At 46.5% G+C, this 20,508-nt stretch overlaps 1 protein-coding gene across 2 annotated transcripts in view; it reads right to left on the minus strand.

The window, feature by feature from the left end:
- The window catches only part of lingo2 (leucine rich repeat and Ig domain containing 2), a 232,399-nt gene extending 222,541 nt beyond the window's left edge, over positions 1 to 9,858 (minus strand). For both annotated transcript variants that reach the window (XM_077021016.1, XM_077021017.1), the window contains exon 1: positions 9,246 to 9,858. The gene's annotated coding sequence lies outside the window, so the exon portion shown is untranslated. The remainder of the gene's footprint in view (positions 1 to 9,245) is intronic.
- Positions 9,859 to 20,508: the final 10,650 nt, after the last annotated feature.

The raw sequence follows: 20,508 nt of genomic DNA on the forward strand, positions 1-20,508 counted from the left end.
GATGGAAATACACAAACTGCCGTGCAATGTGATTGCTTTGATTATTGACGTTTCCTTGTGGTTCAAAACATCTTTATATGTGTTATCAATGCCACATGTGGGGTAATATTTCTGCAATATTTCTTCAAAAATCGAGTAGATTTATATATTTACACTGATATAGTTCAGTTTGTATATTTTTATATATAGTTCAGGTTCTTGATGTAAACCATTGCTGGACTAGCACTGATTGTAAAATGTATGGAAGCCTATGAGGTACAGCTGTGGGTGTAGCTAATAAAGAGTTCACTTAGACCAGAGGGAGACCTGACTGGGTGGAGCTGGTGGGGGTGGAGTCTGAGAGCACCACATGTTGGGGGTGGAGTCTCAGAGCATCACATGGTGGGGGTGGAGTCTCAGAGCATCACATGGTGGGGGTGGAGTTTCAGAGCACCACATGGTGGGGGTGGAGTCTCAGAGCATCACATGGTGGGGGTGGAGTCTCAGAACCCATATGGTTCATTCCCCACACTTCCGATCCATTCTGACATCACTGGATGATTTACTGGGTAATGTAGATATACATTTTTATTTCAGACAACAATGGTAGTGTCATATGTAAATGTCTTCCTACAGATGGACCTAATTCTAGTTTTAACGGGCGCATTACATTGATAAATGAAGGTGAGAGGCACTTTTTAATGAATTTACATAAAATGCCCAACACTCTTACTTGCATGATTTAAATATTCTGAATACTGGGGCTTGATCTCAGCAGGATGCCACCGTGCACTCTAAATATCATATTTAGATATAAATCTAAAGTCTAAATATCAGGACTAAGACCAGACAGTCTAAATGTCAGGACTAAGACCAGACAGTCTAAATGGCAGGACAAAGACCAGACAGTCTAAATATCAGGACTAAGACCAGACAGTCTACATATCAGGACTAAGACCAGACAGTCTAAATTTCAGGACTAAGACCAGACAGTCTAAATGTCAGGACTAAGACCAGACAGTCTAAATGTAAGGGCTAAGACCAGACAGTCTAAATGTCAGGGCTAAGACCAGACAGTCTAAATGTCAGGACTAAGACCAGACAGTCTAAATGTCAGGACTAAGACCAGACAGTCTAAATGTAACGGCTAAGACCAGACAGTCTAAATGTCGGGGCTAAGACCAGACAGTCTAAATGTCGGGGCTAAGACCAGACAGTCTAAATGTCAGGGCTAAGACCAGACACATCGATCAACCATCAGCCTACAGCATGGCAGGTGTGATGGTGTTTCTCCCGCAGTTTCAGGAGCAGACTGGGCTCAGACGCCAGGCTCACGGCCAACAGAGAGGTCATCAGGACAGCAGGTGCTACATCCCCACCAAACACATCACCAACACCAAATCTCTTCATAGCACAAAGCTGTTTAGCTATTTAGAAGACAACGTCACTTCCATTTTTAATTAGCCTGTGTATTACTGCATTGTTACACCTCTATACAATCACATTTGTTTTGATGAAATACAGTACAAATGTGTTTAAGGATGAATTACCACTGATGCAGGGCCTTTCTCAGTAGCCAGTAACACTTACCAACCAACACACAGCACAAAGCTTTAACATCTAATCAACACACAACACAATTCTTTTAGATCCAATCAACACACAACACAATTATTTTACATCCAATCAACAAACAGAACAATCCATTAACAACCAATCAACACACAGCACAAAGGTTTTAGCCTCCAGTCACCCCAACAGGGCAATGTAGTGAACTGTAGTAATGGGACGCTAGTGTCACATGATCAGGGTTAGTGATCACTTCCCTATTAATAACACACAGCTACTATAGCAAACTGACGAATCATCGGCTAATTGGATAAGTTTGAGTAAATTTGTCAGTCTTAAATCAGACCTTGATTAGTAGTCCATTTTCAGCTAATTGCATTTTGGAGCCTCGTTATCAACATTAGAGTGGTTCTATAACTAAGAAGCTTTTAAGAGCTGATAATGATTTACTCTCACAACTGCACGTGTCTTAGCAATCAAACAAAATGTTTTCCTAAGAAGAGAAAAAAAAAAGATGAACTGTACGGTATATTTTATGTTATTCTGTATGGTATACTGTACATATTACTGTATGTTATACTGTACTGCATGTTATACTGTACACATTACTGTACATTATACTGTATGGTATACTGTACGTTATACTGTACTGCATGTTATACTGTATGTTATACTGTACTGTATGTTATACTGTACTGTACGTTATACTGTATGTTATACTGTACATTATTCGGTATGCTATTCTGTACACTGTAGTTTTTTTATTCCTCATTTTTAGTGTGTCAATCTCTCTGAGACATGTAAAAATTGTGATAAAACTGATACAATTGTGATTTCTCAGATCTATGTATACATTCATACAGTAACGTCTGTCCACAAACACACACCGGCCACTTTATTAGGTACACCTGTCCAACTGCTCATTAACACAAATGTTGAATCAGACAATCACATGGCAGCAACTCAACGCATTTAGACATGTAGTCATGGCCAAGACGATCTGCTGCAGTTCAAACCGAGCATCAGAATGGAGAAGAAAGGTGATTTAAGAGACTTTGAACGTGACATGGTTGTTGGTGCCAGACGGGTTGGTCTGAGTATTTCAGAAACTGCTGATCTACTGGGATTTTCACACACCACCACCTCTAGGGTTTACAGAGAATGATCCGGAAAAGAGAAAATATCCAATGAGTGGCAGTTCTGTGGGCGCAAATGCCTTGTTGATGCCAGAGGTCAGAGGAGAATGGCCAGACTGGTTTGAGCTGATAGAATGGCAACAGTAACTCAAATAACCAGTCGTTACAACTGAGGCATGCAGAAGAGCATCTCTGAACACACAACACGTCGACCCTTGAGGTGGATGGGCTACAGCAGCAGAAGACCACACCGGGTGTCACTCCTGTCTGCTAAGAACAGGAAACTGAGGCTACAATTCACACAGGTTCACCAAAACTGGACAATAGAAGATTGGAAAAACATCACCTGGTCTGATGAGTCTCAATTTCTGCTGCGACATTCGGATAGTCCGAATTTGGCATCAAAAACATGAAAGCATGGATCCATCCTGCCTTGTATCAATGGTTCAGGCTGCTGGTGGTGGTGCAATGGTGTGGGGGATATTTTCCTGAAACACTTTGGGCTCATTAGTACCAACTGAGCGTCGTGTCAACTCCACAGCCTACCTGAGTATTGTTGCTGACCATGTCCATCCCTTTATGACCTTCTGATGGCTACTTCCAGCAGGATAACGTGCCATGTCATAAAGTGCGATTCATCTGACTGGTTTCATCAACATGACAATGAGTTTACTGTACTCCAATGTCCTCCGCAGTCACCAAATCTCAGTCCAATAGAGCACCTTTGGGATGTGGTGGAACGGGAGATTCACATCATGGATGTGCAGCTGACAAATCTGTAGCAACTGCGTGATGTTATCATGTCAATATGGACCAGATTCTCTGAGGAATGTTTCTAGTACCTTGTTGAATCTACCACAAAGGATTAAGGCAGTTCTGAAGGCAAAAGGGGGTCCAACCCAGTACTAACAAGGTGTACCTAATAAAGTGGTTGGTGAGTGTATATACATATTTAAATTGTGTCTCCTGAGTGTGAGTGACACGGAGTAATTTCAGTCCAGTTCTGGCCATCCCCTGCAGTCCAGAGTGTGTTTGTGTGTGTACCATGTTTCCCAGAGGTCAAACACTCTAGTCCCCGGGGGACGGCGGTGAAATTGAGTGTCTGGTTGGACCCAGGTGGAGTGAACCCTAAAGCCAACCAGACCCGTGTTACCCCCTCCATCTGCCCACACACCCCCACCCCATCTGTACCCCACACTCTGTACCCCACACTCTGTAGCAGCACCTGGAGCAGGCTAGCTAGTCTGAGCTAACGCAAGTCTGCTTGAGGCGACGCTGAAGATGGGCGGGGAGAGGGGGGGGAGCATCACTGGCCACGCCCACTCCCCTCTCCTCCAATCAATGTCCCCAGATATCTCCTGCGCCCCTAGCCTGCGTGAGGTGTTTTGCTTCTTTCACTTATTTTAATTGAAAGGCCTTGAATTGCCTGAAGCGTTTGGAGTGTTTAAAACAACAACAACAGTTTAAAATGAGCTTGAACAATCTCAAGGACTGCCATTTCTGACAGTCCCCAGTTTTGAAAAACAGTTCCCCATTTCTCTAAAACATGAGCACTAAATGTCTTATAGGAAAATCGCGGGTATAAGAGAGTTCTAAAAGGTTTTCTGCTTTGAGTGTGTGCTCTCAGACATGCAAAAACTGACTGAAATGGTTTTATAGTCTATTCTTTTAACTCAGACATTATTTTAACTCTAAAACAGACGTTAGTGGATGTGTCTAATGTACTGTGCTAAAATGTAAGTGGCCATGGTGCATTTTGCACACATCTGTAAGGATTTTTATTGGTGTTGAATGTTTGTGAAATGCTCTCAAACTTTAACTGAGCTTCAAGAAGATAAGAGGTGCTGTCAGAAGACAGATGCACCATCTGTCTGTCTATACCATCTGTCTGTCTATACCATGCAGATGCATCATGCAAAAATGTAATGAACGCTTCCATCATGGCTGGAAGCACAAGGCTTCTCTCGGTCCCTTCAGGGCACGTCTCCAGTGCTTGAGCGCTGGTGCCAGACCCCCAGCCAACAACCTGCAGGTCCAAACCACATCTGTCTCCCCTCATTCAAACTGGCAAATGGTTGTGGTTATTAGAGTGGAGACACACACACGCATCAGGATCAGACCGCTAATGACCTGATCTGGGGAGATTGGGAGGAAGTCATGTGACATCGCCATCCAGACACTGCCAGGAAGATCGAGGAGCTACCAAAGGTCATCGGGTCAAATCCTGGAGCACTGATTCACTTTGTTACTTCCTTAATGGGAATGTTAGCAGCGTGTGTGAGAGCTGGGATAGTCTGACAGGTGCGCCCACCACCCTCCTGAGACATTATGTTCAGTACACGCAGGGGTCAGGGACCGGTGTTCAGTACACACAGGGGTCAGGGACCGGTGTTCAGCACACACAGGGGTCAGGGACCGGTGTTCAGCGCACACAGGGGTCAGGGACCGGTGTTCAGTACACACAGGGTCAGGGACCGGTGTTCAGTACACACAGGGTCAGGGACCGGTGTTCAGTACACACAGGGGTCAGGGACCGGTGTTCAGTACACACAGGGTCAGGGACCGGTGTTCAGTACACACAGGGGTCAGGGACCGGTGTTCAGTACACACATGGGTCAGGGACCGGTGTTCAGCACACACAGGGGTCAGGGACCGGTGTTCAGTACACATAGGGGTCAGGGACCGGTGTTCAGTACACACAGGGGTCAGGGACCGGTGTTCAGTACACGCAGGGCTCAGGGACCGGTGTTCAGCACACGCAGGGGTCAGGGACCGGTGTTCAGCACACACAGGGGTCAGGGACCGGTGTTCAGTACACGCAGGGGTCAGGGACCGGTGTTCAGTACACGCAGGGGTCAGGGACCGGTGTTCAGTACACACAGGGGTCAGGGGCCGGTGTTCAGTACACGCAGGGGTCAGGGACCTCACTGGCAGGTCAGTCCAGGTAACGTCAGAACGGGAGGACTGGGTGACACTCAGGATCTCCAGGAGGAAGTATTAGTGGTATTAGAGGAATCATGTGAAAATGGTATAAAAGTAATACAAATGGACTATGAGTCTCGTCTCGTAATCTGAATTTTGACATTTAAAATTTAATTAGTTAATTAAATTAAACCTTTTTCCATGACATTAGTACAAGAGTGATATAGAGATATCACATATCACTTGCTGAGGTCAGCAGGTTGGGCAAAAATGTGCCTATAACACTGAACCTAAGAAAGAGTTAAACTACAGCCGACCTGCTACAGCCGCTCCTGTGAGACACCAGCAGGTCTCGGCTGTTCCAGGGTCCTGCAGGCCATGAGGGGGACAAACTCTGCCTCCTAGTGGTGGAACGCAAACGTGCACTATTGAGTAAACCATGATTCCCTGGGTGCTGGGGAGATGTCTGCTAGGTTACACTAATGTCATGATGGCTGCACTATGTCTGAAGGTGAATGCAGTGGTTCAAACACGCCCAGCAGTGTGGACGAGTGTGAGGAGAGTGAACTCGGTCCAGCATGGGGACACGGGTGTGTGAGTGTGAACACGGCAGGAGCAGGATAAGTCCTGCTGTGGACGAGACCAGCGTCTCACGCCCCGCATGACCAAAGCCAACTGCATCTAGTGTTGTTAGGTTATAGAGAGCAGGTTGAAACCCAGAGGGACTCTCGTAATGCGTATAACCTGAGAGACATCAAGCTCTGTCCGCTCATCAACCTCTAGAATCCGTATTAATGGGGCTGGTTCCCTTTAACAGGGACAGTCCATTTAGCTTCCTGTGCCAGAACAGCTGTTGGTGGAGAGGCGGTGCTGTGACCCGCCTCAGTGCTCAGCAGAGGCAGCGAGCTTCTCCCTCATCCTCCTGAACCTTACAGGACGTCTATCCTGTCAGGAGAGACTCACCTTGTCATTTTGATTCGAAGGAGCTGGAGTTGCTGTGTAAACACAGTGTTGAAGGTTTCAAACACTCGAGTCTCGTGTGCTTCTGTTGTCATATAGTTCAGGAATCTCTTCAAATGTCTGTCTTACGCCATTTTGAATGACAACATTTGTTGCGAGGTCACACGGCAAATACACCTACAGCAGTATCCAAGTATCCAAACACACACACACACACACACACACACACACACACACACACACACACACACACACACACACACACACACCTACAGCAGTATCCAAACACACCTACAGCAGTATGCAAACACACACACACACACACACACACACACACACACACACACACACACACACACACACACACACACACCTACAGCGGTATCCAAACACACCTACAGCAGTATCCAAACACACACACACACACACACACACACACACACACACACACACACACACACACACACACCTACAGCAGTATCCAAATGGTGAAATCCAACAAAACACCACCAAGCAAAGGTTTTCTAGTTGTACTCTTATGCCTCTACTCACATTACAGGCTGTAATTCTTCATTCTTCTGACATGCTCCTCCTGTTCCATCTCAGAAGAACATTCTTTTGATCAAATGATTTTTTTTGTTAGATATATTAAAGCTCTATATTTGTTAAACAATATTATCCTTTCCAATGGTGTTTTCAGTAGCAAAATTGCAAATCTTTGCATATGATTTGTAAATGTTTGAGAATGTGAACTTTATCAGTCATATTGTTTCCCCTCTGGAGAATCACGTCTGGCATCTCGGTGTGTCAGACAGTCCATCAACATGACACATGCTAAAATAAGCATGAAGCCAAAAGATGAAAGATTTATTCTTATAGTGTCAGACTGTGCACGTTATCACTGCTCAATTCCAGCAGATACACTCACACACACACACACACACACACACACACACACACACACACACACACACACACACACACACACACACACACACACACACACAAAGGTACACTAGAAATAGAGAGAGTGAGAAAGAGAGAGACTAAGTTGTGTTGTCGGTTGTCATATTAATAAGATGTTGCAATTACAGATCAGCAGCTTGGCTAAAAGCCATAAAAAATAATTTCATCTCTAAATTACACACGTCATACACATCACACACGTCACACATCACTCCATAATCCAGGAAAAGGATCTTCAAACAGGGCCCTTCTTAACCAGAGCTGAGCATACACACGGCCCACTCAACACTCAATAAAACATCAAAGACAAAGAACTCACAGATCTCATCCATATCACACACACACACACACACACACACACACAGAATCATGTGCGTCCACCCACACACGTACGCACACATACACACACATACACACACACACACATGTGCTTGCCCTCCCACGCACTTAAATACACACACACACACACACACACACGTGCTCGCCCTCCCACGCACTCAGATACACACACACACACACACACACACACACACACACACACACACACACACACACAATCACCAAGCTAATATTTAGCTATGGACATAATTTTTCAGAGCAGTAAGTCCTGGTCTGGAGGGACAAACCCATATTCAACCCACAACCTGTATTCAACCCATTTGTAAAAGCAGCTACAACATCTGCACGTCTGCACAGACCCAGCCAGCAGTGTTGCCGGTCTGTCTGGCTACAGGCCCAGTCTGTGAGTGGCCCTGCATACGGATCCTTCTAGTGCTGAGAAAACTCAAAATGGATAGAAAAGATAAGAAGGTTCCAGCGTCCACAGTCAGGCTCATGTATTATTAAATGATTGTAAATATTTCAGGGGCAGACAGGATGTGTGTGCCGTCATGAATATTAAAGTCCATTTTCCAAAAGGGAGCACTTGTCCAGTGTAGTGAAGCAAACATTCCTGCGTGCCCCCCGAGGCTCCGGGGACCCGCGGGCGTTCCTGCGCCCTGCTGCTGTAGCGTGTCCTTCAGACGGCATCGGGATACACGCTCCCCTCTCACCGTGATCCAACCCCCCGTTTTCGGTGCGATCGTGCCTCTGTCAACACCTCCCTATCTGACGGCCGATTGGACACTGTCAACTCTCCCCAACAACACCCTCTTGAGGAACTGGGGGAATTGCACGTCGAGATAATTTAGTGGTTTGCTTGTGAATGGGAAAACTCACCCAGAATCTGGGGAGGGGAAATAAAAGAAGTAATTATGTCTGGCAAGAAGGATGAGGAGATTTGTGCCGTCTACATCGCTGTTCACGCCTCGCTTTCTCTTCTCAAAACTACATGAAGATTATAATTAATATTCGGAGCTGCCCCCACCTCATGCACCACCGCCTGCTTCTCCACCCTTCTCGGAGGACTACGCTGAGATATGAAAATCCAGAGTAATTTTGCCCTCAGCTCACACTCCCCATGATAGCTGTCGAGGTGGAGGAGTTTAATTGCTCCGTCAGCACCACTAATTTGAGCTCCAACCATTATTTCAATTCAAAACCTCCACCCTGCACATGAAGAAGGGCTTGTGTAGGCGTCAGCAGGAGGTCTGCGTTAAACTGGAACCCTGTACTAACTTCAGTGAGGTCAAATGGATCGAGATCCCCCCCATCAAAGCTTCTCAACTCACTCACACACTCAACACACACAGGAGCATCCTGCCGGTGTCCTACCTGCACGGGTCTTCAGCAGACGGGTCCGTGAGCGCAGCAGAGGAGGACCACACAGCCCCAAATCTCTGGAGTTCAGTGCAAATGATAAACTGAGATATCAGCTGGGCGGTGTGGTGGTGCTCGGTGGAGATGCTGCTGGTATATCCACTACGGCTTCTACACCCTCAGCCCCGTAAACGCTGCCGTACTCCACCCTGAATGAGGGATGCCGAAATGTTCCGTGAGGATTAAGAAAAGAGACAGAGAGAGAAAAGGAGAGAGAGGAGCGGAGAGTGAGAGTGAGAGCGCTCCTCACGCGCTCCTCACTGGCCGGAGACGCGGTGGCTGATCCCGCCCTGAAGAGCCCCGCTGTGCTCCGCACTGAGCCATCGCACCCTGGACAACTTCAAGACTCAACGCTCACTCCAGCCGCACAGAAGACACAGTAGAATCCACCGACCTCTCACAGCACAAGAATAATCCCCACAGTCCTGGCGTCTAATTGGATGGCGTTGTGTTCCTGTTATTTTCAAAATGTTCTCCCTGGCGCTCCAGTCACTGGATGCTGGGAGCTGAACGTCTCCCTCGCTCTCTTTCTCCGTCTCCCTCGCTCTCTTTCTCCGTCTCCCTCGCTCTCTCGATCTCGTGCACGCTCGCACATGCACGCACAAAACACACCCCTCCCTCTTCTCTATCCACTCACTGCTATTCCCTCCCCTCTCTCTCTCTCTCTCTCTCTCTCACCCTTCTCTCTGTGAATCTCTTGCTCCTCCTCTCTTCCCCATCTCTCTCTACCTCTCCCTCTTTCTCTCTCAACCTCTCTCCCTGTCTCAATCTCTTACTCCTTCCCTCCCTCTCTAAATTTCTCTCCCTTTCTTTCAATCCCTCTCTCCTTCACTGTCAATCTCTCCCTCCCTCTCTCTCTCTCCATCTTTGTCTCAATTCCTCCCTCCTCTCATTCTATCTCTCTCCCTCCATCTCTCTTTTCCTTTCTGTCTCTCCTTGTAAGAGAGTCTGGGAGTTACGGCTGTGGCTGTGTGTGTTGTACGAGGGTCCGGTGGCCACACGCCCGGGGCTCCTGGGATATAAACAACTCTGAGAAATATGGAGGAGAATTTGGGTGGAGCGTAAAGGAAACAGAATCAGCTGAGAGGCGTGATGAAGGGAGAGATAACCTACAACTGACTGATAAAATCAGGGGGGGCGGAGCTGGGTAGAGGGGGGAGGAGCTGGGTAGAGGGGGGAGGAGCTGGGTAGAGGGAGAAGGAGCTGGGTAGAGGGAGGCGGGGCTGGGTAGAGGGAGGCGGGGCTGGGTAGAGGGAGGAGGAGCTAGGTAGAGGGGAGGCGGAGCTAGGTAAAGGGAGGCGCAGCTGGGTAGAGGGAGGCGGGGCTGGGTAGAGGGGAGGCGGAGCTAGGTAAAGGGAGGCGGAGCTGGGTCAGCCCTTCACACTCTCAGGTTGTCAGAAGTGATGGAGGAGGAGCTGAAAGTAGAAGCAGCAGATGAGGTGAGGACGACCCACATGGCACCACCGCCATAATTACACTGATAAGGGAGCCGCTGACACTATCACACACTGTACATCTGGAGAGACCAGGGTGGAGAGACCAGGGTGGAGAGACCAGGGTGGAGAGACCAGGGTGGAGAGAGGAGGGTGGAGAGAGGAGGGGTGGAGAGAGGAGGGTGGAGAGAGGAGGGGTGGAGAGACCAGGGTGGAGTACCATGGTGGAGAGAGGAGGGTGGAGAGAACAGGGTGGAGTACCAGGGTGGAGAGACCAGGGTGGAGAGACCAGGGTGGAGAGAGGACAGAGGTGGAGAGAGGAGGGGTGGAGAGACCAGGGTGGAGAGGACAGGGTGGAGTACCAGGGTGGAGAGACCAGGGTGGAGTACCAGGGTGGAGAGACCAGGGTGGAGAGACCAGGGTGGAGAGAGGACAGAGGTGGAGAGAGGAGGGGTGGAGAGACCAGGGTGGAGAGAACAGGGTGGAGTACCAGGGTGGAGAGACCAGGGTGGAGAGACCAGGGTGGAGAGAGGACAGAGGTGGAGCGAGGAGGGGTGGAGAGACCAGGGTGGAGAGGACAGGGTGGAGTACCAGGGTGGAGAGACCAGGGTGGAGAGACCAGGGTGGAGAGAGGACAGAGGTGGAGCGAGGAGGGGTGGAGAGACCAGGGTGGAGAGGACAGGGTGGAGTACCAGGGGTGGGGAGAAAATACACGTGTTCATCGGGGAAACCTCAACATCAATGACACGGTCGTGTTCCCAACTGCTACTGCACTGATTGGCTAAATTCTCTTTGACATCATCATGAGTGACAGGTATGTGTCAACTGGGGTGGAGCCTGGAATCATCAAAACAGAGAGAGACCCTAGCACTGACAAAGAGAGAGAGAGAGAGAGAGAGAGAGAGAAAGAGAGGGGGGTGAGAGAGAAAGAGAGGGGGGTGAGAGAGAAAGAAAGAGAGAGGAGAGAAAGAGAGAAAAAGAGAGAAAAAGAGGTGGTGAGAGAGAAAGAGAGAGAGAGAAGAGAGAAAGAGAGAGAAAAAGAGAGGTGGTGAGAGAGAAAGAGAGAGGGGGTGAGAGAGAGAGAGGAGAGAGAAAGAGAAAGAGAGGTGGTGAGAGAGAAAGAGAGAGGGGTGAGAGAGAAAGAGAGAGAGGAGAGAGAAAAAGGGGTGAGAGAGAAAGAGAGAGAGAGGTGAGAGAGAGAAAGAGAGGGGTTGAGAGAGAAAGAGAGAGAGAGGAGAGAGAGAAAGAGGGGGTGAGAGAGAAAGAGAGAGAAAGAGAAGAATGAACACCTGACAAGGAGTGTAGACAGGTTTGTGGTGACAGGTTGGTACGTGTATTATGGTCATTTGGAGATAATACCAACAAAATGGTGGTGACTACAACACAGAAATCACTGGGATTTCCACATGGACCTAAAATGTGCTTCACGCTACACAGGCAAGCAGACGGATACACAGGACGGAGCTGTGGGGGACAGACCTTGTGTCTGATGTCCTTACACACTTACCCCCTCTGTGGGACACAAACACAGTCAGTGTCCTGCACTACTGTTGTTCAGCACATGCAGGCATGTGAACACCACGCCTGTGTTAATGTTAAGGCATGTGAACACCACGCCTGTGTTAATGTTAAGGCATGTGAACACCACGCCTGTGTAAATGTTAAGGCATGTGAACACCACGCCTGTGTAAATGTTAAGGCATGTGAGCACCACACCTGTGTGTTAATGTTAAGGCATGTGAACACCATGCCTGTGTTAATGTTAAGGCATGTGAGCACAACGCCTGTGTTAATGTTAGGGCATGTGAACACCACGCCTGTGTAAATGTTAAGGCATGTGAACACCACACCTGTGTGTTAATGTTAAGGCATGTGAACACCACGCCTGTGTTAATGTTAAGGCATGTGAACACCACGCCTGTGTTAATGTTAAGGCATGTGAACACCACGCCTGTGTTAATGTTAAGGCATGTGAACACAACGCCTGTGTTAATGTGAAGGCATGTGAACACCACGCATGTGTTAATGTTAAGGCATGTGAACACAACGCCTGTGTTAATGTTAAGGCATATGAACACCACACCTGTGTTAATGTTAAGGCATGTGAACACCACGCCTGTGTAAATGTTAAGGCATGTGAACACCACGCCTGTGTAAATGTTAAGGCATGTGAACACCACGCCTGTGTAAATGTTAAGGCATGTGAACACCACGCCTGTGTTAATGTTAAGGCATGTGAACACCACACCTGTGTTAATGTTAAGGCATGTGAGCACCACACCTGTGTGTTAATGTTAAGGCATGTGAACACCATGCCTGTGTTAATGTTAAGGCATGTGAGCACAACGCCTGTGTTAATGTTAGGGCATGTGAACACCACGCCTGTGTAAATGTTAAGGCATGTGAACACCACACCTGTGTGTTAATGTTAAGGCATGTGAACACCACGCCTGTGTTAATGTTAAGGCATGTGAACACCACGCCTGTGTTAATGTTAAGGCATGTGAACACAACGCCTGTGTTAATGTGAAGGCATATGAACACCACACCTGTGTTAATGTTAAGGCATGTGAACACCACGCCTGTGTGTTAATGTTAAGGCATGTGAACACCACGCTTGTGTAAATGTTAAGGCATGTGAACACCACGCCTGTGTTAATGTTAAGGCATGTGAACACCACGCCTGTGTAAATGTTAAGGCATGTGAACACCACGCCTGTGTAAACGTTAAGGCATGTGAACACCACGCCTGTGTAAATGTTAAGGCATGTGAACACCACGCCTGTGTAAATGTTAAGGCATGTGAACACCACGCCTGTGTTAATGTTAAGGCATGTGAACACCACGCCTGTGTAAATGTTAAGGCATGTGAACACCACGCCTGTGTTAATGTTAAGGCATGTGAACACCACGCCTGTGTTAATGTTAAGGCATGTGAACACCACGCATGTGTTAATGTTAAGGCATGTGAACACAACGCCTGTGTAAATGTTAAGGCATGTGAACACCACGCCTGTGTAAATGTTAAGGCATGTGAACACCACACCTGTGTTAATGTCAAGGCATGTGAGCACCACACCTGTGTGTTAATGTTAAGGCATGTGAACACCATGCCTGTGTTAATGTTAAGGCATGTGAGCACAACGCCTGTGTTAATGTTAAGGCATGTGAACACCACGCCTGTGTAAATGTTAAGGCATGTGAACACCACACCTGTGTTAATGTTAAGGCATGTGAACACCACGCATGTGTTAATGTTAAGGCATGTGAACACAACGCCTGTGCAAATGTTAAGGCATGTGAACACCACACCTGTGTAAATGTTAAGGCATGTGAACACCACACCTGTGTTAATGTTAAGGCATGTGAGCACCACACCTGTGTGTTAATGTTAAGGCATGTGAACACCATGCCTGTGTTAATGTTAAGGCATGTGAGCACAACGCCTGTGTTAATGTTAAGGCATGTGAACACCACGCCTGTGTAAATGTTAAGGCATGTGAACACCACACCTGTGTGTTAATGTTAAGGCATGTGAACACCACGCCTGTGTTAATGTTAAGGCATGTGAACACAACGCCTGTGTTAATGTTAAGGCATGTGAACACCACACATGTGTTAATGTTAAGGCATGTGAACACAACGCCTGTGTTAATGTTAAGGTATGTGAACACCACACCTGTGTTAATGTTAAGGCATGTGAACACCACGCCTGTGTGTTAATGTTAAGGCATGTGAACACCACACCTGTGTTAATGTTTTGGCATGTGAACACCACGCCTGTGTGTTAATGTTAAGGCATGTGAACACCATGCCTGTGTTAATGTTAAGGCATGTGAACACCACGCCTGTTGAGGTTAACATCATCTCCACACTCATTTAGAAGTGAAGGTGACCTCCTGTCTGTGACCTCCTGTCTGTGTGTGTGTTTGTGCATGTAAGGAGATTTTATGTATGTGTGTGTTTCTGTACTAGTGCGTATGCTTGTGTATGTGTATATGTTTGAGATTGTGTGTGTTTGCTTGTGCATATGAGAAACAGATAAGGTGTTTGTGTGTACCCAGATTGTGTGAGTATGTGTGTGTCCCCAGATAAGGTGTTTGTGTGTACCCAGATTGTGTGAGTATGTGTGTGTCCTCAGATAAGGTGTTTGTGTGTACCCAGATTGTGTGAGTGTGAGTATGTGTGTGTGTCCAGATAATGTGTTTGTGTGTACCCAGATTGTGTGGGTGTGAGTATATGTGTGTGTCCAGATAAGGTGTTTGTGTGTACCCAGATTGTGTGAGTGTGAGTATGTGTGTGTCCCCAGATAAGGTGTTTGTGTGTACCCAGATTGTGAGTGTGAGTATGTGTGTGTGTCCAGATAAGGTGTTTGTGTGTACCCAGATTGTGTGAGTGTGAGTATGTGTGTGTGTCCAGATAAGGTATTTGTGTGTACCCAGATTGTGTGAGTATGTGTGTGTCCTCAGATAAGGTGTCTGTGTGTACCCAGATTGTGTGAGTGTGAGTATGTGTGTGTCCCCAGATAAGGTGTTTGTGTGTACCCAGATTGTGTAACTGTGTGCTTGTGTGTGTGTACATTGCATAGACAGGCCTGCTGGTGCTCAGTCTACACAATCTCATTTTCCTTCTTGTTGCTTCTCCTGTATGATTTCATAACACTCCTAAATCCCTTATGTAAAGGCACAGAGGTCACATGACCCATAATCCCACTGACACAGGGGTCATATTGCCAATGACTCCATTGGCACAGGGGGCACATGTCCCATGACCCCACTGACACGGGGTCACATGACTCATATCCCTACTGACACATGGGTCACATGACTTGTAACCAAATTGATACATGGGTCACATGACTCCCACTGGCATGGCCACTGTGTGATTCTACCACAGGTTGTATCTCCACTTTAAATGGTGGCTTTAGTACTGAAAGCTACAGAAAAAAATATGCATTTTGTATTTTGTTGGTCAAAAAGCTCTTCACATTAAGACTTTATGGCCTCTGTATTTAACGGCTTATCCAGGGCAATATGTAACCACCTCAAAGATTAAATATCCACTCAGTATCCACCCATCCCCCACTCCATAAAATAAAAATCAACACTTGGTTGAAAAAAATGGTTTCTGTATCACAGAACTTGAGGAACAATTTCACTGTCAAATAAAATGTCACTAAGGCTGTAATTGAGGTCACTGCTTTATGTAAAATACGTCTTGGCACTGAAGGGTATATCCAGGTGATCTGCTGTAAAATAATTCATAATTATGTATTACAGATTGCCCCTTGTTTTTTTGCAGGGAACAGGTGCGTCTCTGTTGTGAAATTAGTAAAATGAATGTCAGAGGTAATTCTCAACACACGTGTAAAGAGACTCCGTCCATCCCTGTGTGTGTGTGTGTGTGTGTGTGTGTGTGTGTGTGTGTGTGTGTGTGTGTGTGAGATGCCGGAGGTGACAGGCCTGCAGAGTAAAATTGAACCCTGTTAAATTAACACGGTGAAATTACACACAGGCACAGGAATAAATGGAAACCAATATGAGATTCATTTTACTGTTTGATGAAAACTTGACAAATGAATAAAATGAATAAAATCTTCTGCAGTATTTTAACAATACTAAAGGAGTTTTGTAAAATACCATAAGCATTCTAAAATCATCATACATCATCATTATTGTTAAATATGTAACCACAGATACAAATTTCACCATGTGGGTACTGTGACATCATAGTGGGTAGTGTCATCATAGTGACATCATAGTGTGTAGTGTCATCATAGTGACATCATAGTGGGTAGCATGGATCACAGGGGTGTATTGAGACTATGAGGGTGTCAGTGTCATCATGGGCGTATAGTGGCATAAGGGTATTAGTGTCATCGGGGGGATATTGTGTCATTTGAGCAGCAGCTCCCTCCGTACATCAGACACTGTTTCCTGGAGGTGCACATAATGACCCATCTCCAGCCCACCGATCACCGCAGAGCTCACGGAGAGTCATGTGTAAGCATATCTAATCAGGCTAATATAGCTCGTTAAGCCTAATTAAAACTCAAGCACCGACAGGGAGTCCAAATGTCCTTCTGTGCGTTGAGGTTGGAGCTCTGTGTGCAGCGTGACGTCCTGACTGCGCTGATGAGCGATGTGACGTCCTGACAACGCGATTCACTGTTCTGCTGTAGATCTGAGCAGGTCTGCAGAACCTCTAGTCATGTAACATACTGAATTAAAAGAGCTAAATGATAAATGAGCTATTAATATATGGAAATATTCAGGGTTACATGGTTCATGTATTGTGTGACAAAGCCACTTGTAGCCACACATGTAGCCAGTGGGTAATCCATGAGAAATGTGTGCAGTTCTCCAAGATGTACCACATCTCGACACTGCAGACAGAAACACCATGAATCAAGAGGAGAGAGGGGAGGTGTGTGTACAGTTAAGGGGAGGCTGAGGACTAAACCCCTCCTTCATTTATCTAAGGCTGAGGACTAAACCCCTCCTTCATTTATCTAAGGCTGAGGACTAAACCCCTCCTTCATTTATCTAAGGCTGAGGACTAAACCCCTCCTTCATTTATCTAAGGCTGAGCACTAAACCCCTCCTTCATTTATCTAAGGCTGAGGACTAAACCCCTCCTTCATTTATCTAAGGCTGAGGACTAAACCCCTCCTTCATTTATCTAAGGCTGAGGACTAAACCCCTCCTTCATTTATCAAGGCTGAGCACTAAACCCCTCCTTCATTTATCTAAGGCTGAGGACTAAACCCCTCCTTCATTTATCTAAGGCTGAGCACTAAACCCCTCCTTCATTTATCTAAGGCTGAGGACTAAACCCCTCCTTCATTTGAGGTTAGCAGTTTGACTTTGGGCTCTGCCAGGTTTGAAGCTGCATTCTCAGCATGTGTCCTTACACCATCGTGGTTTTGAGTTAAAAACATCTGTTTTGAAGGACATGGGCCCAGTGTCTGGGTGTCTTCCAGCATCAGAGGGTCTGTCCAGCGGCTCAGGGCGGGTTAGAGTCGGCTAACACAGCTAAGCTCCTCCCATGACTAATTCCGCTTAAAACGTGTCCCTGTGTCCTTTTATAAACATAAACACCCACTCTCATATTCACACATTCACTACACCCACTCTCATATTCACACGTTCACTACACCCACTCTCATATTCACACGTTCACTACACCCACTCTCATATTCACACGTTCACTACACCCACTCTCATATTCACACGTTCACTACACCCACTCTCATATTCACACGTTCACTACACCCACTCTCATATTCACACGTTCACTACACCCACTCTCATATTCACACGTTCACTCTACCCACTCTCATATTCACACGTTCACTACACCCACTCTCATATTCACACGTTCACTACACCCACTCTCATATTCACACGTTCACTACACCCACTCTCATATTCACACGTTCACTGCACCCACTCTCATATTCACACGTTCACTACACCCACTCTCATATTCACACGTTCACTACACCCACTCTCATATCCACACGTTCACTCTACCCACTCTCATATCCACACGTTCACTACACCCACTCTCATATTCACACGTTCACTACACCCACTCTCATATCCACAAGTTCACTACACCCACTCTCATATCCACACGTTCACTACACCCACTCTCATATTCACACGTTCACTACACCCACTCTCATATTCACACGTTCACTGCACCCACTCTCATATTCACACGTTCACTACACCCACTCTCATATTCACACGTTCACTACACCCACTCTCATATCCACACGTTCACTCTACCCACTCTCATATCCACACGTTCACTACACCCACTCTCATATTCACACGTTCACTACACCCACTCTCATATCCACAAGTTCACTACACCCACTCTCATATCCACACGTTCACTACACCCACTCTCATATCCACACGTTCACTACTCCCACTCTTATATTCACACGTTCACTACACCCACGCTGCACATGTTGGGGGACCACAGGTCAGGGTGAAGTTGAAGAGTGTGTTTCTCCCTTAAGGTAAATTTTGCACCTGTTGCTAATGCAGATTTCAATTTCTCTCTGGTTTACTAGTGATGACACAGAGCCCTTCAAAATCTGATGGAGCGGGACATTTCAGTACGTGGGAGCGGGACATTTCGGTATGTGGGAGCAAAACTGCTTCCAGCGTATACTAACTACAGCCACAGAAATGTATATGTAAACCTAATACAAATGAATAAATATAAACACCCCACCCACATGTACACTAACACACACACACACAAACACACACATACATACACGCACTCACTCACACACACACACACACACACACAAACACACACTCACACTCCGATACACATACACACACATGCACACACACACACATATACGTACACACATACAGACACACACACACATACACACATATATACACAAACACACACACACACATTCATGCAGTTGTTGCTACTGTAAAAAACCTCAGTGAGTGTATTTGAACCCAAACGTGTTTGTTTAAGTCTGTGTGTGTTTGTTTAGGTCTGTGTGTGTTTGTTTAAGTCAGGGTGTGTTTGTTTCATGTGATAACCGATAGTTGGATGTGTTGATTGCACCATATGGATTCTAAATATGCTGTGTTGTCACGGAAACATGTCACATAATCAGTTTGAATCTTTGGAAGTAGCATGTTAACAGCTGGGGGCACTTTTAATACATGAACATAGAAGTGAGAACTTCAGGAGGACACACACTCCTGTCCCTGTGAGAACTTCAGGAGAACACACACTCCTGTCCCTGTGAGAACTTCAGGAGGACACACACTCCTGTCCCTGTGAGAACTTCAGGAGGACACACACTCCTGTCCCTGTGAGAACTTCAGGAGGACACACACTCCGACAACGCGCCCGCTCTCAAGCACACACACCACTCCAGTGAGTCCTCACGCACTATGACTCTCACAGACACTCTATGTCACAGACACACTTTCACACCCCTCCACAGACACCATGAGCTTGTCCTCAGGATTAACACACACTCATCTGTAACCCCTGTGTCTGCAGAGATATAAGCCTCGCCGTCATGTTCAAGGCTGGGCACACGGCTCTATCACGGCTTCTAGAATATTCTCACCTCCTCTTCCTCATCCATCATCTCCAAACTCATCATCGTCTCAGAGTCTCAGCACTGTTCTTTTTCTTTTATCTCATTCTTTCATTTCTGCCCTTTTTCTGTGGTTTGTTTGTTCTTTGAATAAAGAACTTGTTAGATTTTGACTCACTTTGCCTGTGATTAATACGCAATATCACAATGCCACCCGTGACAGGCCAGTGAGTGTGTGTTGGGAGAGACCACCGCATCACACAGGCGTGTGACAGGATGACAACGGCAACTGACAGCAGAGGAGCACGACCTAGAAGCAGTCATCCATCTCTCCATCTCTCTATCTTCTCTCCATCCCTGTATCATCTCTCCATCTCTCTAACATCTCTCCAGCTCTCTATCTTCTCTCCATCCCTGTATCATCTCTCCATCTCTCTAACATCTCTCCAGTTCTCTATCTTCTCTCCATCCCTGTATCATCTCTCCATCTCTCTAACATCTCTCCAGCTCTCTATCTTCTCTCCATCTCTGTATCATCTCTCCATCTCTCTAACATCTCTCCAGCTCTCTATCTTCTCTCCATCTCTGTATCATCTCTCCATCTCTCTAACATCTCTCCAGCTCTCTATCTTCTCTCCATCTCTGTATCATCTCTCCATCTCTCTAACATCTCTCCAGCTCTCTA

The sequence above is a fragment of the Brachyhypopomus gauderio genome, chromosome 11 (assembly GCF_052324685.1).
Source record: "Brachyhypopomus gauderio isolate BG-103 chromosome 11, BGAUD_0.2, whole genome shotgun sequence".
Classification (NCBI taxonomy): Eukaryota; Metazoa; Chordata; class Actinopteri; order Gymnotiformes; family Hypopomidae; genus Brachyhypopomus; species Brachyhypopomus gauderio.